Source organism: Delphinapterus leucas, chromosome 19 (assembly GCF_059928025.1).
Source record: "Delphinapterus leucas isolate spDelLeu-1000000601 "Yukka" chromosome 19, BTC_Dleu_Yukka2, whole genome shotgun sequence".
NCBI classification, from domain to species: domain Eukaryota; kingdom Metazoa; phylum Chordata; class Mammalia; order Artiodactyla; family Monodontidae; genus Delphinapterus; species Delphinapterus leucas.
This window is the reverse complement of record NC_143147.1, coordinates 28,663,524-28,682,275: the sequence shown is the minus strand read 5'-3', so window position 1 is coordinate 28,682,275 and position 18,752 is coordinate 28,663,524. Positions and strand designations below refer to the sequence as shown.

The 18,752-nt window shown below is 77.3% G+C and overlaps 15 non-coding genes and 2 pseudogenes across 15 annotated transcripts; all 17 read right to left on the bottom strand.

Moving 5' to 3' along the window:
- Nucleotides 1-887: 887 nt before the first annotated feature.
- Nucleotides 888-1,006, bottom strand: LOC149745352 (5S ribosomal RNA). Its single transcript, XR_016389697.1, has one exon. It is a non-coding gene; the product is annotated as a 5S ribosomal RNA (ribosomal RNA).
- A 932-nt stretch (nucleotides 1,007-1,938) lies between these two features.
- On the bottom strand, nucleotides 1,939-2,057 carry LOC149745351 (5S ribosomal RNA). Its single transcript, XR_016390112.1, has one exon. It is a non-coding gene; the product is annotated as a 5S ribosomal RNA (ribosomal RNA).
- A 932-nt stretch (nucleotides 2,058-2,989) lies between these two features.
- Nucleotides 2,990-3,109, bottom strand: LOC149745350 (5S ribosomal RNA). The gene has a single exon (XR_016390400.1). It is a non-coding gene; the product is annotated as a 5S ribosomal RNA (ribosomal RNA).
- A 933-nt stretch (nucleotides 3,110-4,042) lies between these two features.
- Nucleotides 4,043-4,162, bottom strand: LOC149745349 (5S ribosomal RNA). Its single transcript, XR_016390301.1, has one exon. It is a non-coding gene; the product is annotated as a 5S ribosomal RNA (ribosomal RNA).
- Nucleotides 4,163-5,095: 933 nt separating this feature from the next.
- Nucleotides 5,096-5,214, bottom strand: LOC149745348 (5S ribosomal RNA). Its single transcript, XR_016390686.1, has one exon. It is a non-coding gene; the product is annotated as a 5S ribosomal RNA (ribosomal RNA).
- Nucleotides 5,215-6,145: 931 nt separating this feature from the next.
- LOC149745347 (5S ribosomal RNA) lies at nucleotides 6,146-6,265 on the bottom strand. Its single transcript, XR_016390300.1, has one exon. It is a non-coding gene; the product is annotated as a 5S ribosomal RNA (ribosomal RNA).
- A 934-nt stretch (nucleotides 6,266-7,199) lies between these two features.
- Nucleotides 7,200-7,319, bottom strand: LOC149745346 (5S ribosomal RNA; annotated as a pseudogene).
- A 934-nt stretch (nucleotides 7,320-8,253) lies between these two features.
- On the bottom strand, nucleotides 8,254-8,371 carry LOC149745345 (5S ribosomal RNA; annotated as a pseudogene).
- A 932-nt stretch (nucleotides 8,372-9,303) lies between these two features.
- On the bottom strand, nucleotides 9,304-9,422 carry LOC149745344 (5S ribosomal RNA). Its single transcript, XR_016389817.1, has one exon. It is a non-coding gene; the product is annotated as a 5S ribosomal RNA (ribosomal RNA).
- Nucleotides 9,423-10,356: 934 nt separating this feature from the next.
- Nucleotides 10,357-10,475, bottom strand: LOC149745343 (5S ribosomal RNA). Its single transcript, XR_016389806.1, has one exon. It is a non-coding gene; the product is annotated as a 5S ribosomal RNA (ribosomal RNA).
- A 934-nt stretch (nucleotides 10,476-11,409) lies between these two features.
- LOC149745342 (5S ribosomal RNA) lies at nucleotides 11,410-11,528 on the bottom strand. The gene has a single exon (XR_016390716.1). It is a non-coding gene; the product is annotated as a 5S ribosomal RNA (ribosomal RNA).
- A 933-nt stretch (nucleotides 11,529-12,461) lies between these two features.
- LOC149745341 (5S ribosomal RNA) lies at nucleotides 12,462-12,580 on the bottom strand. Its single transcript, XR_016390685.1, has one exon. It is a non-coding gene; the product is annotated as a 5S ribosomal RNA (ribosomal RNA).
- A 934-nt stretch (nucleotides 12,581-13,514) lies between these two features.
- Nucleotides 13,515-13,633, bottom strand: LOC149745340 (5S ribosomal RNA). Its single transcript, XR_016389795.1, has one exon. It is a non-coding gene; the product is annotated as a 5S ribosomal RNA (ribosomal RNA).
- Nucleotides 13,634-14,566: 933 nt separating this feature from the next.
- LOC149745339 (5S ribosomal RNA) lies at nucleotides 14,567-14,685 on the bottom strand. Its single transcript, XR_016389784.1, has one exon. It is a non-coding gene; the product is annotated as a 5S ribosomal RNA (ribosomal RNA).
- A 933-nt stretch (nucleotides 14,686-15,618) lies between these two features.
- LOC149745338 (5S ribosomal RNA) lies at nucleotides 15,619-15,737 on the bottom strand. The gene has a single exon (XR_016390705.1). It is a non-coding gene; the product is annotated as a 5S ribosomal RNA (ribosomal RNA).
- A 933-nt stretch (nucleotides 15,738-16,670) lies between these two features.
- Nucleotides 16,671-16,789, bottom strand: LOC149745337 (5S ribosomal RNA). The gene has a single exon (XR_016390684.1). It is a non-coding gene; the product is annotated as a 5S ribosomal RNA (ribosomal RNA).
- A 934-nt stretch (nucleotides 16,790-17,723) lies between these two features.
- On the bottom strand, nucleotides 17,724-17,842 carry LOC149745336 (5S ribosomal RNA). The gene has a single exon (XR_016390682.1). It is a non-coding gene; the product is annotated as a 5S ribosomal RNA (ribosomal RNA).
- Between the last annotated feature and the right edge of the window lie 910 nt (nucleotides 17,843-18,752).

Below are 18,752 nucleotides of genomic sequence, written 5' to 3'. Positions count from 1 at the left end.
GCTTGCGCCTCACCGCCAGCCTGGCGGTCAGCCCGCCCCGGCAGGACCCCGTCGCCCGCCCAGGCAGGGGGAACGGAGGTCTCGGGTACCGGGCGGTGGCGGAGGCGGAGGGTTTGGCCACCCCCTCCCAGCCGAGGGCGGGCGTGACCCAGCGAACACTTCGGCGCTTGGCGCCCCGCCAAGATCCCGCCCGTCGCTCACAGGGACGTGGCCCCGGAGGCTTCAGGGCCCGGGGCCCGCGGTCCCTTGGGCATCGCCCCTGCCCGCCCACGCGGCGCTAGGCGCCGCCCGGCCGCAGCCCGGGCCGGCCCTCCTGCCCGACAGCAGCTGGCCCGAAGCCACTGGGAGCCACCATCGTGTCGCCACGGCCCCTCAGCCCCGGCGAGGCCACCCTTGCCCGCACACCACCCGCCGAGCTCAGGAACCCGCCCCTGGCGGCCGGCAGGCCCGGGGAAGCGGCCCCTGCCCTCGATCCCGCTCCCGCACCCGGCCGCGGCGGCGACACGGCGGGGGGCGGGGCTTTTGCCGGAGGGAGCTGTGGAGGGACACACCCACCGGCACACAGGTGGCGGCCCCGGGGCGGGGCGCCGGTGGGGGCGGCCAGGTGCAGGTCGAGGGGCTCGCTGGCCGAAGGGACGGCAACCGGGCCCGCGGCGGAGCCTGGGTCCGGGCCAGGCACCCCGGGGGCGTCTGGGGTGCGGCTGCCTTCCAGGGCCGCCTTCTGGCCGCCTGGCGGGCCGGGCCGGCGGGGAGCGCCCCCTCTGGCGCGCGCGCCGTGGTGCGAGGGCCCTGAGGAGGCGGGGCCTGCAGCGGAGCCCCGGCGCGGGCGGAGCCGGCGGCCAGCGCCCGCGGGCGAGTTCAAGGAGAAGGCGGAGCGGGAGGCAAAAAGCCTACAGCACCCGGTATTCACAGGCGGTCTCCCATCCAAGTACTAACCAGGCCCGACCCTGCTTAGCTTCCGAGATCAGACGAGATCGGGCGCGTTCAGGGTGGTATGGCCGTAGACGGGACGGGGACGGCGGGCTGCCTCTTGAGGCCCACTTTCGCTGGCGCTTGCGCCTCACCGCCAGCCTGGCGGTCAGCCCGCCCCGGCAGGACCCCGTCGCCCGCCCAGGCAGGGGGAACGGAGGTCTCGGGTACCGGGCGGTGGCGGAGGCGGAGGGTTTGGCCACCCCCTCCCAGCCGAGGGCGGGCGTGACCCAGCGAACCCTTCGGCGCTTGGCGCCCCGCCCAAGATCCGGCCCGTCGCTCACAGGGACGTGGCCCCGGAGGCTTCAGGGCCCGGGACCCGCGGTCCCTTGGGCATCGCCCCTGCCCGACCACGCGGCGCTAGGCGCCGCCCGGCCGCATCCCGGGCCGGCCCTCCTGCCCGACAGCAGCTGGCCCGAAGCCACTGGGAGCCACCATCGTGTCGCCACGGCCCCACAGCCCCGGCGAGGCCACCCTTGCCCGCACACCACCCGCCGAGCTCAGGAGCCCGCCCCTGGCGGCCGGCAGGCCCGGGGAAGCGGCCCCTGCCCTCGATCCCGCTCCCGCACCCGGCCGCGGCGGCGACACGGCGGGGGCGGGGCTTTTGCCGGAGGGAGCTGTGGAGGGACACACCCACCGGCACACAGGTGGCGGCCCCGGGGCGGGGCGCCGGAGGGGGCGGCCAGGTGCAGGTCGACGGGCTCGCTGGCCGAAGGCACGGCACCCGGGCCCGCGGCGGAGCCTGGGTCCGGGCCAGGCACCCCGGGGGCGTCTGGGGTGCGGCTGCCTTCCAGGGCCGCCTTCTGGCCCCCTGGCGGGCCAGGCCGGCGGGGAGCGCCCCCTCCGGCGCGCGCGCCGTGGTAGGAGGGGCCTGAGGAGGCGGGGCCTGCAGCGGGGCCCCGGCGCGGGCGGAGCCGGCGGCCACCGCCCGCGGGCGAGTTAAAGGAGAAGGCGGAGCGGGAGGCAAAAAGCCTACAGCACCCCGTATTCCCAGGCGGTCTCCCATCCAAGTACTAACCAGGCCCGACCCTGCTTAGCTTCCGAGATCAGACGAGATCGGGCGCGTTCAGGGTGGTATGGCCGTAGACGGGACGGGGACGGCGGGCTGCCTCTTGAGGCCCACTTTCGCTGGCGCTTGCGCCTCACCGCCAGCCTGGCGGTCAGCCCGCCCCGGCAGGACCCCGTCGCCCGCCCAGGCAGGGGGAACGGAGGTCTCGGGTACCGGGCGGTGGCGGAGGCGGAGGATTTGGCCACCCCCTCCCAGCCGAGGGCGGGCGTGACCCAGCGAACCCTTCGGCGCTTGGCGCCCCGCCCAAGATCCGGCCCGTCGCTCACAGGGACGTGGCCCCGTAGGCTTCAGGGCCCGGGGCCCGCGGTCCCTTGGGCATCGCCCCTGACCGCCCACGCGGCGCTAGGCGCCGCCCGGCCGCAGCCCGGGCCGGCCCTCCTGCCCGACAGCAGCTGGCCCGAAGCCACTGGGAGCCACCATCGTGTCGCCACGGCCCCTCAGCCCCGGCGAGGCCACCCTTGCCCGCACACCACCCGCCGAGCTCAGGAGCCCGCCCCTGGCGGCCGGCAGGCCCGGGGAAGCGGCCCCTGCCCTCGATCCCGCTCCCGCACCCGGCCGCGGCGGCGACACGGCGGGGGCGGGGCTTTTGCCGGAGGGAGCTGTGGAGGGACACACCCAACGGCACACAGGTGGCGGCCCCGGGGCGGGGCGCCGGTGGGGGCGGCCAGTTGCAGGTCGAGGGGCTCGCTGGCCGAAGGGACGGCAACCGGGCCCGCGGCGGAGCCTGGGTCCGGGCCAGGCACCCCGGGGGCGTCTGGGGTGCGGCTGCCTTCCAGGGCCGCCTTCTGGCCGCCTGGCGGGCCGGGCCGGCGGGGAGCGCCCCCTCCGGCGCGCGCGCCGTGGTGGGAGGGGCCTGAGGAGGCGGGGCCTGCAGAGGGGCCCCGGCGCGGGCGGAGCCGGCGGCCACCACCCGCGGGCGAGTTAAAGGAGAAGGCGGAGCGGGAGGCAAAATGCCTACAGCACCCGGTATTCCCAGGCGGTCTCCCATCCAAGTACTAACCAGACCCGACCCTGCTTAAGCTTCCGAGATCAGACGAGATCGGGCGCGTTCAGGGTGGTATGGCCGTAGACGGGGGCGGGGACGGCGGGCTGCCTCTTGAGGCCCACTTTCGCTGGCGCTTGCGCCTCACCGCCAGCCTGGCGGTCAGCCCGCCCCGGCAGGACCCCGTCGCCCGCCCAGGCAGGGGGAACGGAGGTCTCGGGTACCGGGCGGTGGCGGAGGCGGAGGGTTTGGCCACCCCCTCCCAGCCGAGGGCGGGCGTGACCCAGCGAACCCTTCGGCGCTTGGCGCCCCGCCCAAGATCCGGCCCGTCGCTCACAGGGACGTGGCCCCGGAGGCTTCAGGGCCCGGGGCCCGCGGTGCCTTGGGCATCGCCCCTGCCCGCCCACGCGGCGCTAGGCGCCGCCCAGCCGCAGCCCGGGCCGGCCCTCCTGCCCGACAGCAGCTTGCCCGAAGCCACTGGGAGCCACCATCGTGTCGCCACGGCCCCTCAGCCCCGGCGAGGCCACCCTTGCCCGCACACCACCCGACGAGCTCAGGAGCCCGCCCCTGGCGGCCGGCAGGCCCGGGGAATCGGCCCCTGCCCTCGATCCCGCGCCCGCACCTGGCCGCGGCGGCGACACGGCGGGGGGCGGGGCTTTTGCCGGAGGGAGCTGTGGAGGGACACACCCACCGGCACACAGGTGGCGGCCCCGGGGCGGGGCGCCGGAGGGGGCGGCCAGGTGCAGGTCGAGGGTCTCGCTGGCCGAAGTGACGGCAACCGGGCCCGCGGCGGAGCCTGGGTCCGGGCCAGGCACCCTGGGGGCGTCTGGGGTGCGGCTGCCTTCCAGGGCCGCCTTCTGGCCGCCTGGCGGGCCGGGCCGGCGGGGAGCGCCCCCTCCGGCGCGTGCGCCGTGGTGGGAGGGGCCTGAGGAGGAGGGGCCTGCAGCGGGGCCCCGGCGCGGGCGGAGCCGGCGGCCACCGCCCGCGGGCGAGTAAAGGAGAAGGCGGAGCGGGAGGCAAAAAGCCTACAGCACCCGGTATTCCCAGGCGGTCTCCCATCCAAGTACTAACCAGGCCCGACCCTGCTTAAGCTTCCGAGATCAGACGAGATCGGGCGCGTTCAGGGTGGTATGGCCGTAGACGGGGGCGGGGACGGCGGGCTGCCTCTTGAGGCCCACTTTCGCTGGTGCTTGCGCCTCACCGCCAGCCTGGCGGTCAGCCCGCCCCGGCAGGACCCCGTCGCCCGCCCAGGCAGGGGGAACGGAGGTCTCGGGTACCGGGCGGTGGCGGAGGCGGAGGGTTTGGCCACCCCCTCCCAGCCGAGGGCGGGCGTGACCCAGCGAACCCTTCGGCGCTTGGCGCCCCGCCCAAGATCCGGCCCGTCGCTCACAGGGACGTGGCCCCGGAGGCTTCAGGGCCCGGGGCCCGCGGTCCCTTGGGCATCGCCCCTGCCAGACCACGCGGCGCTAGGCGCCGCCCGGCCGCATCCCGGGCCGGCCCTCCTGCCCGACAGCAGCTGGCCCGAAGCCACTGGGAGCCACCATCGTGTCGCCACGGCCCCTCAGCCCCGGCGAGGCCACCCTTGCCCGCACACCACCCGCCGAGCTCAGGAGCCCGCCCCTGGCGGCCGGCAGGCCCGGGGAAGCGGCCCCTGCCCTCGATCCCGCTCCCGCGCACGGCCGCGGCGGCGACACGGCGGGGGCGGGGATTTTGCCGGAGGGAGCTGTGGAGGGACACACCCACCGGAACACATGTGGCGGCCCCGGGGCGGGGCGCCGGTGGGGGCGGCCAGGTGCAGGTCGACGGGCTCGCTGGCCGAAGGCACGGCAACCGGGCCCGCGGCGGAGCCTGGGTCCGGGCCAGGCACCCCGGGGGCGTCTGGGGTGCGGCTGCCTTCCAGGGCCGACTTCTGGCCCCCTGGCGGGCCGGGCCGGCGGGGAGCGCCCCCTCCGGCGCGCGCGCCGTGGTGGGAGGGGCCTGAGGAGGCGGGGCCTGCAGCGGGGCCCCGGCGCGGGCGGAGCCGGCGGCCCCCGCCCGCGGGCGAGTTAAAGGAGAAGGCGGAGCGGGAGGCAAAAAGCCTACAGCACCCGGTATTCCCAGGCGGTCTCCCATCCAAGTACTAACCAGGCCCGACCCTGCTTAGCTTCCGAGATCAGACGAGATCGGGCGCGTTCAGGGTGGTATGGCCGTAGACGGGACGGGGACGGCGGGCTGCCTCTTGAGGCCCACTTTCGCTGGCGCTTGCGCCTCACCGCCAGCCTGGCGGTCAGCCCGCCCCGGCAGGATCCCGTCGCCCGCCCAGGCAGGGGGAACGGAGGTCTCGGGTACCGGGCGGTGGCGGAGGCGGAGGGTTTGGCCACCCCCTCCCAGCCGAGGGCGGGCGTGACCCAGCGAACCTTTCGGCGCTTGGCGCCCCGCCCAAGATCCGGCCCGTCGCTCACAGGGACGTGGCCCCGGAGGCTTCAGGGCCCGGGGCCCGCGGTCCCTTGGGCATCGCCCCTGCCCACCCACGCGGCGCTAGGCGCCGCCAGCCGCAGCCCGGGCCGGCCCTCCTGCCCGACAGCAGCTGGCCCGAAACCACTGGGAGCCACCATCGTGTCGCCACGGCCCCTCAACCCCGGCGAGGCCACCCTTGCCCGCACACCACCCGCCGAGCTCAGGAGCCCGCCCCTGGCGGCCGGCAGGCCCGGGGAAGCGGCCCCTGCCCTCGATCCCGCTCCCGCACCCGGCCGCGGCGGCGACACGGCGGGGGGCGGGGCTTTTGCCGGAGGGAGCTGTGGAGGGACACACCCACCGGCACACAGGTGGCGGCCCCGGGGCGGGGCGCCGGTGGGGGCGGCCAGGTGCAGGTCGAGGGGCTCGCTGGCCGAAGGGACGGCAACCGGGCCCGCGGCGGAGCCTGGGTCCGGGCCAGGCACCCTGGGGGCGTCTGTGGTGCGGCTGCCTTCCAGGGCCGCCTTCTGGCCGCCTGGCGGGCCGGGCCGGCGGGGAGCGCCCCCTCCGGCGCGTGCGCCGTGGTGGGAGGGGCCTGAGGAGGAGGGGCCTGCAGCGGGGCCCCGGCGCGGGCGGAGCCGGCGGCCACCGCCCGCGGGTGAGTAAAGGAGAAGGCGGAGCGGGAGGCAAAAAGCCTACAGCACCCGGTATTCCCAGGCGGTCTCCCATCCAAGTACTAACCAGGCCCGACCCTGCTTAAGCTTCCGAGATCAGACGAGATCGGGCGCGTTCAGGGTGGTATGGCCGTAGACGGGGGCGGGGACGGCGGGCTGCCTCTTGAGGCCCACTTTCGCTGGCGCTTGCGCCTCACCGCCAGCCTGGCGGTCAGCCCTCCCCGGCAGGACCCCGTCGCCCGCCCAGGCAGGGGGAACGGAGGTCTCGGGTACCGGGCGGTGGCGGAGGCGGAGGGTTTGGCCACCCCCCCCCAGCCGAGGGCGGGCGTGACCCAGCGAACCCTTCGGCGCTTGGTGCCCCGCCCAAGATCCCGCCCGTCGCTCACAGGGACGTGGCCCCGGAGGCTTCAGGGCCCGGGGCCCGCGGTCCCTTGGGCATCGCCCCTGCCCGCCCACGCGGCGCTAGGCGCCGCCCAGCCGCAGCCCGGGCCGGCCCTCCTGCCCGACAGCAGCTGGCCCGAAGCCACTGGGAGCCACCATCGTGTCGCCACGGCCCCTCAGCCCCGGCGAGGCCACCCTTGCCCGCACACCACCCGCCGGGCTCAGTAGCCCGCCCCTGGCGGCCGGCAGGCCCAGGGAAGCGGCCCCGGCCCTCGATCCCGATCCCGCACCCGGCCGCGGCGGCGACACGGCGAGCGGCGGGGCTTTTCCCGGAGGGAGCTGTGGAGGGACACACCCACCGGCACACAGGTGGCGGCCCCGGGGCGGGGCGCCGGTGGGGGCGGCCAGGTGCAGGTCGAGGGGCTCGCTGGCCGAAGGGACGGCAACCGGGCCCGCGGCGGAGCCTGGGTCCGGGCCAGGCACCCCGGGGGCATCTGGGGTGCGGCTGCCTTCCAGGGCCGCCTTCTGGCCGCCTGGCGGGCCGGGCCGGCGGGGAGCGCCCCCTCCGGCGCGCGCGCCGTGGTGGGAGGGGCCTGAGGAGGCGGGGCCTGCAGCGGGGCCCCGGCGCGGGCGGAGCCGGCGGCCACCACCCGCGGGCGAGTTAAAGGAGAAGGCGGAGCGGGAGGCAAAAACCCTACAGCACCCGGTATTCCCAGGCGGTCTCCCATCCAAGTACTAACCAGACCCGACCCTGCTTAAGCTTCCGAGATCAGACGAGATCGGGCGCGTTCAGGGTGGTATGGCCGTAGACGGGGGCGGGGACGGCGGGCTGCCTCTTGAGGCCCACTTTCGCTGGCGCTTGCGCCTCACCGCCAGCCTGGCGGTCAGCCCGCCCCGGCAGGACCCCGTCGCCCGCCCAGGCAGGGGGAACGGAGGTCTCGGGTCCCGGGCGGTGGCGGAGGCGGAGGGTTTGGCCACCCCCTCCCAGCCGAGGGCGGGCGTGACCCAGCGAACCCTTCGGCGCTTGGCGCCCCGCCCAAGATCCCGCCCGTCGCTCACAGGGACGTGGCCCCGGAGGCTTCAGGGCCCGGGGCCCGCGGTCCCTTGGGCATCGCCCCTGCCCGCCCACGCGGCGCTAGGCGCCGCCCAGCCGCAGCCCGGGCCGGCCCTCCTGCCCGACAGCAGCTGGCCCGAAGCCACTGGGAGCCACCATCGTGTCGCCACGGCCCCTCAGCCCCGGCGAGGCCACCCTTGCCCGCACACCACCCGCCGGGCTCAGTAGCCCGCCCCTGGCGGCCGGCAGGCCCGGGGAAGCGGCCCCGGCCCTCGATCCCGCTCCCGCACCCGGGCGCGGCGGCGACACGGCGGGCGGCGGGGCTTTTCCCGGAGGGAGCTGTGGAGGGACACACCCACCGGCACACAGGTGGCGGCCCCGGGGCGGGGCGCCGGTGGGGGCGGCCAGGTGCAGGTCGAGGGGCTCGCTGGCCGAAGGGACGGCAACCGGGCCCGCGGCGGAGCGTGGGTCCGGGCCAGGCACCCCGGGGGCGTCTGGGGTGCGGCTGCCTTCCAGGGCCGCCTTCTGGCCGCCTGGCGGGCCGGGCCGGCGGGGAGCGCCCCCTCCGGCGCGCGCGCCGTGGTGGGAGGGGCCTGAGGAGGCGGGGCCTGCAGCGGGGCCCCGGCGCGGGCGGAGCCGGCGGCCACCACCCGCGGGCGAGTGAAAGGAGAAGGCGGAGCGGGAGGCAAAAAGCCTACAGCACCCGGTATTCCCAGGCGGTCTCCCATCCAAGTACTAACCAGGCCCGACATTGCTTAGCTTCCGAGATCAGACGAGATCGGGCGCGTTCAGGGTGGTTGGCCGTAGACGGGGGCGGGGACGGCGGGCTGCCTCTTGAGGCCCACTTTCGCTGGCGCTAGCGCCTCACCGCCAGCCTGGCGGTCAGCCCGCCCCGGCAGGACCCCGTCGCCCGCCCAGGCAGGGGGAACGGAGGTCTCGGGTACCGGGCGGTGGCGGAGGCGGAGGGTTTGGCCACCCCCTCCCAGCCGAGGGCGGGCGTGACCCAGCGAACCCTTCGGCGCTTGGCGCCCCCCCCTAGATCCGGCCCGTCGCTCACAGGGACGTGGCCCCGGAGGCTTCAGGGCCCGGGGCCCGCGGTGCCTTGGGCATCGCCCCTGCCCGCCCACGCGGCGCTAGGCGCCGCCCAGCCGCAGCCCGGGCCGGCCCTCCTGCCCGACAGCAGCTGGCCCGAAGCCACTGGGAGCCACCATCGTGTCGCCACGGCCCCTCAGCCCCGGCGAGGCCACCCTTGCCCGCACACCACCCGCCGAGCTCAGGAGCCCGCCCCTGGCGGCCGGCAGGCCCGGGGAAGCGGCCCCTGCCCTCGATCCCGCTCCCGCACCCGGCCGCGGCGGCGACACGGCGGGGGCGGGGCTTTTGCCGGAGGGAGCTGTGAGGGACACACCCACCGGCACACAGGTGGCGGCCCCGGGGCGGGGCGCCGGTGGGGGCGGCCAGGTGCAGGTCGAGGGGCTCACTGGCCGAAGGGACGGCAACCGGGCCCGCGGCGGAGCCTGGGTCCGGGCCAGGCACCCCGGGGGCGTCTGGGGTGCGGCTGCCTTCCAGGGCCGCCTTCTGGTCGCCTGGCGGGCCGGGCCGGCGGGGAGCGCCCCCTCCGGCGCACGCGCCGTGGTGGGAGGGGCCTGAGGAGGCGGGGCCTGCAGCGGGGCCCCGGCGCGGGCGGAGCCGGCGGCCACCGCCCGCGGGCGAGTTAAAGGAGAAGGCGGAGCGGGAGGCAAAAAGCCTACAGCACCCGGTATTCCCAGGCGGTCTCCCATCCAAGTACTAACCAGGCCCGACCCTGCTTAGCTTCCGAGATCAGACGAGATCGGGCGCGTCCAGGGTGGTATGGCCGTAGACAGGGGGGGAGACGGCGGGCTGCCTCTTGAGGCCCACTTTCGCTGGCGCTTGCGCCTCACCGCCAGCCTGGCGGTCAGCCCGCCCCGGCAGGACCCCGTCGCCCGCCCAGGCAGGGGGAACGGAGGTCTCGGGTACCGGGCGGTGGCGGAGGCGGAGGGTTTGGCCACCCCCTCCCAGCCGAGGGCGGGCGTGACCCAGCGAACCCTTCCGCGCTTGGCGCCCCGCCCAAGATCCGGCCCGTCGCTCACAGGGACGTGGCCCCGGAGGCTTCAGGGCCCGGGGCCCGCGGTCCCTTGGGCATCGCCCCTGCCCGCCCACGCGGCGCTAGGCGCCGCCCAGCCGCAGCCCGGGCCGGCCCTCCTGCCCGACAGCAGCTGGCCCGAAGCCACTGGGAGCCACCATCGTGTCGCCACGGCCCCTCAGCCCCGGCGAGGCCACCCTTGCCCGCACACCACCCGCCGGGCTCAGGAGCCCGCCCCTGGCGGCCGGCAGGCCCGGGGAAGCGGCCCCTGCCCTCGATCCCGCTCCCGCACCCGGCCGCGGCGGCGACACGGCGGGGGGCGGGGCTTTTGCCGGAGGGAGCTGTGGAGGGACACACCCACCGGCACACAGGTGGCGGCCCCGGGGCGGGGCGCCGGTGGGGGCGGCCAGGTGCAGGTCGAGGGGCTCGCTGGCCGAAGGGACGGCAACCGGGCCCGCGGCGGAGCCTGGGTCCGGGCCAGGCACCCCGGGGGCGTCTGGGGTGCGGCTGCCTTCCAGGGCCGCCTTCTGGTCGCCTGGCGGGCCGGGCCGGCGGGGAGCGCCCCCTCCGGCGCGCGCGCCGTGGTGGGAGGGGCCTGAGGAGGCGGGGCCTGCCGCGGGGCCCCGGCGCGGGCGGAGCCGGCGGCCACCGCCCGCGGGCGAGTTAAAGGAGAAGGCGGAGCGGGAGGCAAAAAGCCTACAGCACCCGGTATTCCCAGGCGGTCTCCCATCCAAGTACTAACCAGGCCCGACCCTGCTTAGCTTCCGAGATCAGACGAGATCGGGCGCGTCCAGGGTGGTATGGCCGTAGACGGGGGCGGGGACGGCGGGCTGCCTCTTGAGGCCCACTTTCGCTGGCGCTTGCGCCTCACCGCCAGCCTGGCGGTCAGCCCGCCCCGGCAGGACCCCGTCGCCCGCCCAGGCAGGGGGAACGGAGGTCTCGGGTACCGGGCGGTGGCGGAGGCGGAGGGTTTGGCCACCCCCTCCCAGCCGAGGGCGGGCGTGACCCAGCGAACCCTTCGGCGCTTGGCGCCCCGCCCAAGATCCGGCCCGTCGCTCACAGGGACGTGGCCCCGGAGGCTTCAGGGCCCGGGGCCCGCGGTGCCTTGGGCATCGCCCCTGCCCGCCCACGCGGCGCTAGGCGCCGCCCAGCCGCAGCCCGGGCCGGCCCTCCTGCCCGACAGCAGCTGGCCCGAAGCCACTGGGAGCCACCATCGTGTCGCCACGGCCCCTCAGCCCCGGCGAGGCCACCCTTGCCCGCACACCACCCGCCGAGCTCAGGAGCCCGCCCCTGGCGGCCGGCAGGCCCGGGGAAGCGGCCCCTGCCCTCGATCCCGCTCCCGCACCCGGCCGCGGCGGCGACACGGCGGGGGGCGGGGCTTTTGCCGGAGGGAGCTGTGGAGGGACACACCCACCGGCACACAGGTGGCGGCCCCGGGGCGGGGCGCCGGTGGGGGCGGCCAGGTGCAGGTCGAGGGGCTCGCTGGCCGAAGGGACGGCAACCGGGCTCGCGGCGGAGCCTGGGTCCGGGCCAGGCACCCCGGGGGCGTCTGGGGTGCGGCTGCCTTCCAGGGCCGCCTTCTGGTCGCCTGGCGGGCCGGGCCGGCGGGGAGCGCCCCCTCCGGCGCGCGCGCCGTGGTGGGAGGGGCCTGAGGAGGCGGGGCCTGCAGCGGGGCCCCGGCGTGGGCGGAGCCGGCGGCCACCGCCCGCGGGCGATTTAAAGGAGAAGGCGGAGCGGGAGGCAAAAAGCCTACAGCACCCGGTATTCCCAGGCGGTCTCCCACCCAAGTACTAACCAGGCCCGACCCTGCTTAGCTTCCGAGATCAGACGAGATCGGGCGCGTTCAGGGTGGTATGGCCGTAGACGGGACGGGGACGGCGGGCTGCCCCTTGAGGCCCACTTTCGCTGGCGCTTGCGCCTCACCGCCAGCCTGGCGGTCAGCCCGCCCCGGCAGGACCCCGTCGCCCGCCCAGGCAGGGGGAACGGAGGTCTCGGGTACCGGGCGGTGGCGGAGGCGGAGGGTTTGGCCACCCCCTCCCAGCCGAGGGCGGGCGTGACCCAGCGAACCCTTCGGCGCTTGGCGCCCCGCCCAAGATCCGGCCCGTCGCTCACAGGGACGTGGCCCCGGAGGCTTCAGGGCCCGGGGCCCGCGGTCCCTTGGGCATCGCCCCTGCCCGCCCACGCGGCGCTAGGCGCCGCCCAGCCGCAGCCCGGGCCGGCCCTCCTGCCCGACAGCAGCTGGCCCGAAGCCACTGGGAGCCACCATCGTGTCGCCACGGCCCCTCAGCCCCGGCGAGGCCACCCTTGCCCGCACACCACCCGCCGGGCTCAGGAGCCCGCCCCTGGCGGCCGGCAGGCCCGGGGAAGCGGCCCCTGCCCTCGATCCCGCTCCCGCACCCGGCCGCGGCGGCGACACGGCGGGGGGCGGGGCTTTTGCCGGAGGGAGCTGTGGAGGGACACACCCACCGGCACACAGGTGGCGGCCCCGGGGCGGGGCGCCGGTGGGGGCGGCCAGGTGCAGGTCGAGGGGCTCGCTGGCCGAAGGGACGGCAACCGGGCCCGCGGCGGAGCCTGGGTCCGGGCCAGGCACCCCGGGGTCGTCTGGGGTGCGGCTGCCTTCCAGGGCCGCCTTCTGGCCGCCTGGCGGGCCGGGCCGGCGGGGAGCGCCCCCTCCGGCGCGCGCGCCGTGGTGGGAGGGGCCTGAGGAGGCGGGGCCTGCAGCGGGGCCCCGGCGCGGGCGGAGCCGGCGGCCACCGCCCGCGGGCGAGTTAAAGGAGAAGGCGGAGCGGGAGGCCAAAAGCCTACAGCACCCGGTATTCCCAGGCGGTCTCCCATCCAAGTACTAACCAGGCCCGACCCTGCTTAGCTTCCGAGATCAGACGAGATCGGGCGCGTTCAGGGTGGTATGGCCGTAGACGGGGGCGGGGACGGCGGGCTGCCTCTTGAGGCCCACTTTCGCTGGCGCTTGCGCCTCACCGCCAGCCTGGCGGTCAGCCCGCCCCGGCAGGAACCCGTCGCCCGCCCAGGCAGGGGGAACGGAGGTCTCGGGTACCGGGCGGTGGCGGAGGCGGAGGGTTTGGCCACCCCCTCCCAGCCGAGGGCGGGCGTGACCCAGCGAACCCTTCGGCGCTTGGCGCCCCGCCCAAGATCCGGCCCGTCGCTCACAGGGACGTGGCCCCGGAGGCTTCAGGGCCCGGGGCCCGCGGTCCCTTGGGCATCGCCCCTGCCCGCCCACGCGGCGCTAGGCGCCGCCCAGCCGCAGCCCGGGCCGGCCCTCCTGCCCGACAGCAGCTGGCCCGAAGCCACTGGGAGCCACCATCGTGTCGCCACGGCCCCTCAGCCCCGGCGAGGCCACCCTTGCCCGCACACCACCCGCCGGGCTCAGGAGCCCGCCCCTGGCGGCCGGCAGGCCCGGGGAAGCGGCCCCTGCCCTCGATCCCGCTCCCGCACCCGGCCGCGGCGGCGACACGGCGGGGGGCGGGGCTTTTGCCGGAGGGAGCTGTGGAGGGACACACCCACCGGCACACAGGTGGCGGCCCCGGGGCGGGGCGCCGGTGGGGGCGGCCAGGTGCAGGTCGAGGGGCTCGCTGGCCGAAGGGACGGCAACCGGGCCCGCGGCGGAGCCTGGGTCCGGGCCAGGCACCCCGGGGGCGTCTGGGGTGCGGCTGCCTTCCAGGGCCGCCTTCTGGCCGCCTGGCGGGCCGGGCCGGCGGGGAGCGCCCCCTCCGGCGCGCGCGCCGTGGTGGGAGGGGCCTGAGGATGCGGGGCCTGCAGCGGGGCCCCGGCGCGGGCGGAGCCGGCGGCCACCGCCCGCGGGCGAGTTAAAGGAGAAGGCGGAGCGGGAGGCAAAAAGCCTACAGCACCCGGTATTCCCAGGCGGTCTCCCATCCAAGTACTAACCAGGCCCGACCCTGCTTAGCTTCCGAGATCAGACGAGATCGGGCGCGTCCAGGGTGGTATGGCCGTAGACAGGGGCGGGGACGGCGGGCTGCCTCTTGAGGCCCACTTTCGCTGGCGCTTGCGCCTCACCGCCAGCCTGGCGGTCAGCCCGCCCCGGCAGGACCCCGTCGCCCGCCCAGGCAGGGGGAACGGAGGTCTCGGGTACCGGGCGGTGGCGGAGGCGGAGGGTTTGGCCACCCCCTCCCAGCCGAGGGCGGGCGTGACCCAGCGAACCCTTCGGCGCTTGGCGCCCCGCCCAAGATCCGGCCCGTCGCTCACAGGGACGTGGCCCCGGAGGCTTCAGGGCCCGGGGCCCGCGGTGCCTTGGGCATCGCCCCTGCCCGCCCACGCGGCGCTAGGCGCCGCCCAGCCGCAGCCCGGGCCGGCCCTCCTGCCCGACAGCAGCTGGCCCGAAGCCACTGGGAGCCACCATCGTGTCGCCACGGCCCCTCAGCCCCGGCGAGGCCACCCTTGCCCGCACACCACCCGCCGAGCTCAGGAGCCCGCCCCTGGCGGCCGGCAGGCCCGGGGAAGCGGCCCCTGCCCTCGATCCCGCTCCCGCACCCGGCCGCGGCGGCGACACGGCGGGGGGCGGGGCTTTTGCCGGAGGGAGCTGTGAGGGACATACCCACCGGCACACAGGTGGCGGCCCCGGGGCGGGGCGCCGGTGGGGGCGGCCAGGTGCAGGTCGAGGGGCTCGCTGGCCGAAGGGACGGCAACCGGGCCCGCGGCGGAGCCTGGGTCCGGGCCAGGCACCCCGGGGGCGTCTGGGGTGCGGCTGCCTTCCAGGGCCGCCTTCTGGTCGCCTGGCGGGCCGGGCCGGCGGGGAGCGCCCCCTCCGGCGCGCGCGCCGTGGTGGGAGGGGCCTGAGGAGGCGGGGCCTGCAGCGGGGCCCCGGCGCGGGCGGAGCCGGCGGCCACCGCCCGCGGGCGAGTTAAAGGAGAAGGCGGAGCGGGAGGCAAAAAGCCTACAGCACCCGGTATTCCCAGGCGGTCTCCCATCCAAGTACTAACCAGGCCCGACCCTGCTTAGCTTCCGAGATCAGACGAGATCGGGCGCGTCCAGGGTGGTATGGCCGTAGACGGGGGGGGGACGGCGGGCTGCCTCTTGAGGCCCACTTTCGCTGGCGCTTGCGCCTCACCGCCAGCCTGGCGGTCAGCCCGCCCCGGCAGGACCCCGTCGCCCGCCCAGGCAGGGGGAACGGAGGTCTCGGGTACCGGGCGGTGGCGGAGGCGGAGGGTTTGGCCACCCCCTCCCAGCCGAGGGCGGGCGTGACCCAGCGAACCCTTCGGCGCTTGGCGCCCCGCCCAAGATCCGGCCCGTCGCTCACAGGGACGTGGCCCCGGAGGCTTCAGGGCCCGGGGCCCGCGGTCCCTTGGGCATCGCCCCTGCCCGCCCACGCGGCGCTAGGCGCCGCCCAGCCGCAGCCCGGGCCAGCCCTCCTGCCCAACAGCAGCTGGCCCGAAGCCACTGGGAGCCACCATCGTGTCGCCACGGCCCCTCAGCCCCGGCGAGGCCACCCTTGCCCGCACACCACCCGCCGGGCTCAGGAGCCCGCCCCTGGCGGCCGGCAGGCCCGGGGAAGCGGCCCCTGCCCTCGATCCCGCTCCCGCACCCGGCCGCGGCGGCGACACGGCGGGGGGCGGGGCTTTTGCCGGAGGGGGCTGTGGAGGGACACACCCACCGGCACACAGGTGGCGGCCCCGGGGCGGGGCGCCGGTGGGGGCGGCCAGGTGCAGGTCGAGGGGCTCGCTGGCCGAAGGGACGGCAACCGGGCCCGCGGCGGAGCCTGGGTCCGGGCCAGGCACCCCGGGGGCGTCTGGGGTGCGGCTGCCTTCCAGGGCCGCCTTCTGGTCGCCTGGCGGGCCGGGCCGGCGGGGAGCGCCCCCTCCGGCGCGCGCGCCGTGGTGGGAGGGGCCTGAGGAGGCGGGGCCTGCAGCGGGGCCCCGGCGTGGGCGGAGCCGGCGGCCACCGCCCGCGGGCGATTTAAAGGAGAAGGCGGAGCGGGAGGCAAAAAGCCTACAGCACCCGGTATTCCCAGGCGGTCTCCCACCCAAGTACTAACCAGGCCCGACCCTGCTTAGCTTCCGAGATCAGACGAGATCGGGCGCGTTCAGGGTGGTATGGCCGTAGACGGGACGGGGACGGCGGGCTGCCCCTTGAGGCCCACTTTCGCTGGCGCTTGCGCCTCACCGCCAGCCTGGCGGTCAGCCCGCCCCGGCAGGACCCCGTCGCCCGCCCAGGCAGGGGGAACGGAGGTCTCGGGTACCGGGCGGTGGCGGAGGCGGAGGGTTTGGCCACCCCCTCCCAGCCGAGGGCGGGCGTGACCCAGCGAACCCTTCGGCGCTTGGCGCCCCGCCCAAGATCCGGCCCGTCGCTCACAGGGACGTGGCCCCGGAGGCTTCAGGGCCCGGGGCCCGCGGTCCCTTGGGCATCGCCCCTGCCCGCCCACGCGGCGCTAGGCGCCGCCCAGCCGCAGCCCGGGCCGGCCCTCCTGCCCGACAGCAGCTGGCCCGAAGCCACTGGGAGCCACCATCGTGTCGCCACGGCCCCTCAGCCCCGGCGAGGCCACCCTTGCCCGCACACCACCCGCCGGGCTCAGGAGCCCGCCCCTGGCGGCCGGCAGGCCCGGGGAAGCGGCCCCTGCCCTCGATCCCGCTCCCGCACCCGGCCGCGGCGGCGACACGGCGGGGGGCGGGGCTTTTGCCGGAGGGAGCTGTGGAGGGACACACCCACCGGCACACAGGTGGCGGCCCCGGGGCGGGGCGCCGGTGGGGGCGGCCAGGTGCAGGTCGAGGGGCTCGCTGGCCGAAGGGACGGCAACCGGGCCCGCGGCGGAGCCTGGGTCCGGGCCAGGCACCCCGGGGTCGTCTGGGGTGCGGCTGCCTTCCAGGGCCGCCTTCTGGCCGCCTGGCGGGCCGGGCCGGCGGGGAGCGCCCCCTCCGGCGCGCGCGCCGTGGTGGGAGGGGCCTGAGGAGGCGGGGCCTGCAGCGGGGCCCCGGCGCGGGCGGAGCCGGCGGCCACCGCCCGCGGGCGAGTTAAAGGAGAAGGCGGAGCGGGAGGCAAAAAGCCTACAGCACCCGGTATTCCCAGGCGGTCTCCCATCCAAGTACTAACCAGGCCCGACCCTGCTTAGCTTCCGAGATCAGACGAGATCGGGCGCGTTCAGGGTGGTATGGCCGTAGACGGGGGCGGGGACGGCGGGCTGCCTCTTGAGGCCCACTTTCGCTGGCGCTTGCGCCTCATCGCCAGCCTGGCGGTCAGCCCGCCCCGGCAGGACCCCGTCGCCCGCCCAGGCAGGGGGAACGGAGGTCTCGGGTACCGGGCGGTGGCGGAGGCGGAGGGTTTGGCCACCCCCTCCCAGCCGAGGGCGGGCGTGACCCAGCGAACCCTTCGGCGCTTGGCGCCCCGCCCAAGATCCGGCCCGTCGCTCACAGGGACGTGGCCCCGGAGGCTTCAGGGCCCGGGGCCCGCGGTCCCTTGGGCATCGCCCCTGCCCGCCCACGCGGCGCTAGGCGCCGCCCAGCCGCAGCCCGGGCCGGCCCTCCTGCCCGACAGCAGCTGGCCCGAAGCCACTGGGAGCCACCATCGTGTCGCCACGGCCCCTCAGCCCCGGCGAGGCCACCCTTGCCCACACACCACCCGCCGAGCTCAGGAGCCCGCCCCTGGCGGCCGGCAGGCCCGGGGAAGCGGCCCCTGCCCTCGATCCCGCTCCCGCACCCGGCCGCGGCGGCGACACGGCGGGGGGCGGGGCTTTTGCCGGAGGGAGCTGTGGAGGGACACACCCACCGGCACACAGGTGGCGGCCCCGGGGCGGGGCGCCGGTGGGGGCGGCCAGGTGCAGGTCGAGGGGCTCGCTGGCCGAAGGGACGGCAACCGGGCCCGCGGCGGAGCCTGGGTCCGGGCCAGGCACCCCGGGGTCGTCTGGGGTGCGGCTGCCTTCCAGGGCCGCCTTCTGGCCGCCTGGCGGGCCGGGCCGGCGGGGAGCGCCCCCTCCGGCGCGCGCGCCGTGGTGGGAGGGGCCTGAGGAGGCGGGGCCTGCAGCGGGGCCCCGGCGCGGGCGGAGCCGGCGGCCACCGCCCGCGGGCGAGTTAAAGGAGAAGGCGGAGCGGGAGGCAAAAAGCCTACAGCACCCGGTATTCCCAGGCGGTCTCCCATCCAAGTACTAACCAGGCCCGACCCTGCTTAGCTTCCGAGATCAGACGAGATCGGGCGCGTTCAGGGTGGTATGGCCGTAGACGGGGGCGGGGACGGCGGGCTGCCTCTTGAGGCCCACTTTCGCTGGCGCTTGCGCCTCACCGCCAGCCTGGCGGTCAGCCCGCCCCGGCAGGAACCCGTCGCCCGCCCAGGCAGGGGGAACGGAGGTCTCGGGTACCGGGCGGTGGCGGAGGCGGAGGGTTTGGCCACCCCCTCCCAGCCGAGGGCGGGCGTGACCCAGCGAACCCTTCGGCGCTTGGCGCCCCGCCCAAGATCCGGCCCGTCGCTCACAGGGACGTGGCCCCGGAGGCTTCAGGGCCCGGGGCCCGCGGTCCCTTGGGCATCGCCCCTGCCCGCCCACGCGGCGCTAGGCGCCGCCCAGCCGCAGCCCGGGCCGGCCCTCCTGCCCGACAGCAGCTGGCCCGAAGCCACTGGGAGCCACCATCGTGTCGCCACGGCCCCTCAGCCCCGGCGAGGCCACCCTTGCCCGCACACCACCCGCCGGGCTCAGGAGCCCGCCCCTGGCGGCCGGCAGGCCCGGGGAAGCGGCCCCTGCCCTCGATCCCGCTCCCGCACCCGGCCGCGGCGGCGACACGGCGGGGGGCGGGGCTTTTGCCGGAGGGAGCTGTGGAGGGACACACCCACCGGCACACAGGTGGCGGCCCCGGGGCGGGGCGCCGGTGGGGGCGGCCAGGTGCAGGTCGAGGGGCTCGCTGGCCGAAGGGACGGCAACCGGGCCCGCGGCGGAGCCTGGGTCCGGGCCAGGCACCCCGGGGGCGTCTGGGGTGCGGCTGCCTTCCAGGGCCGCCTTCTGGCCGCCTGGCGGGCCGGGCCGGCGGGGAGCGCCCCCTCCGGCGCGCGCGCCGTGGTGGGAGGGGCCTGAGGATGCGGGGCCTGCAGCGGGGCCCCGGCGCGGGCGGAGCCGGCGGCCACCGCCCGCGGGCGAGTTAAAG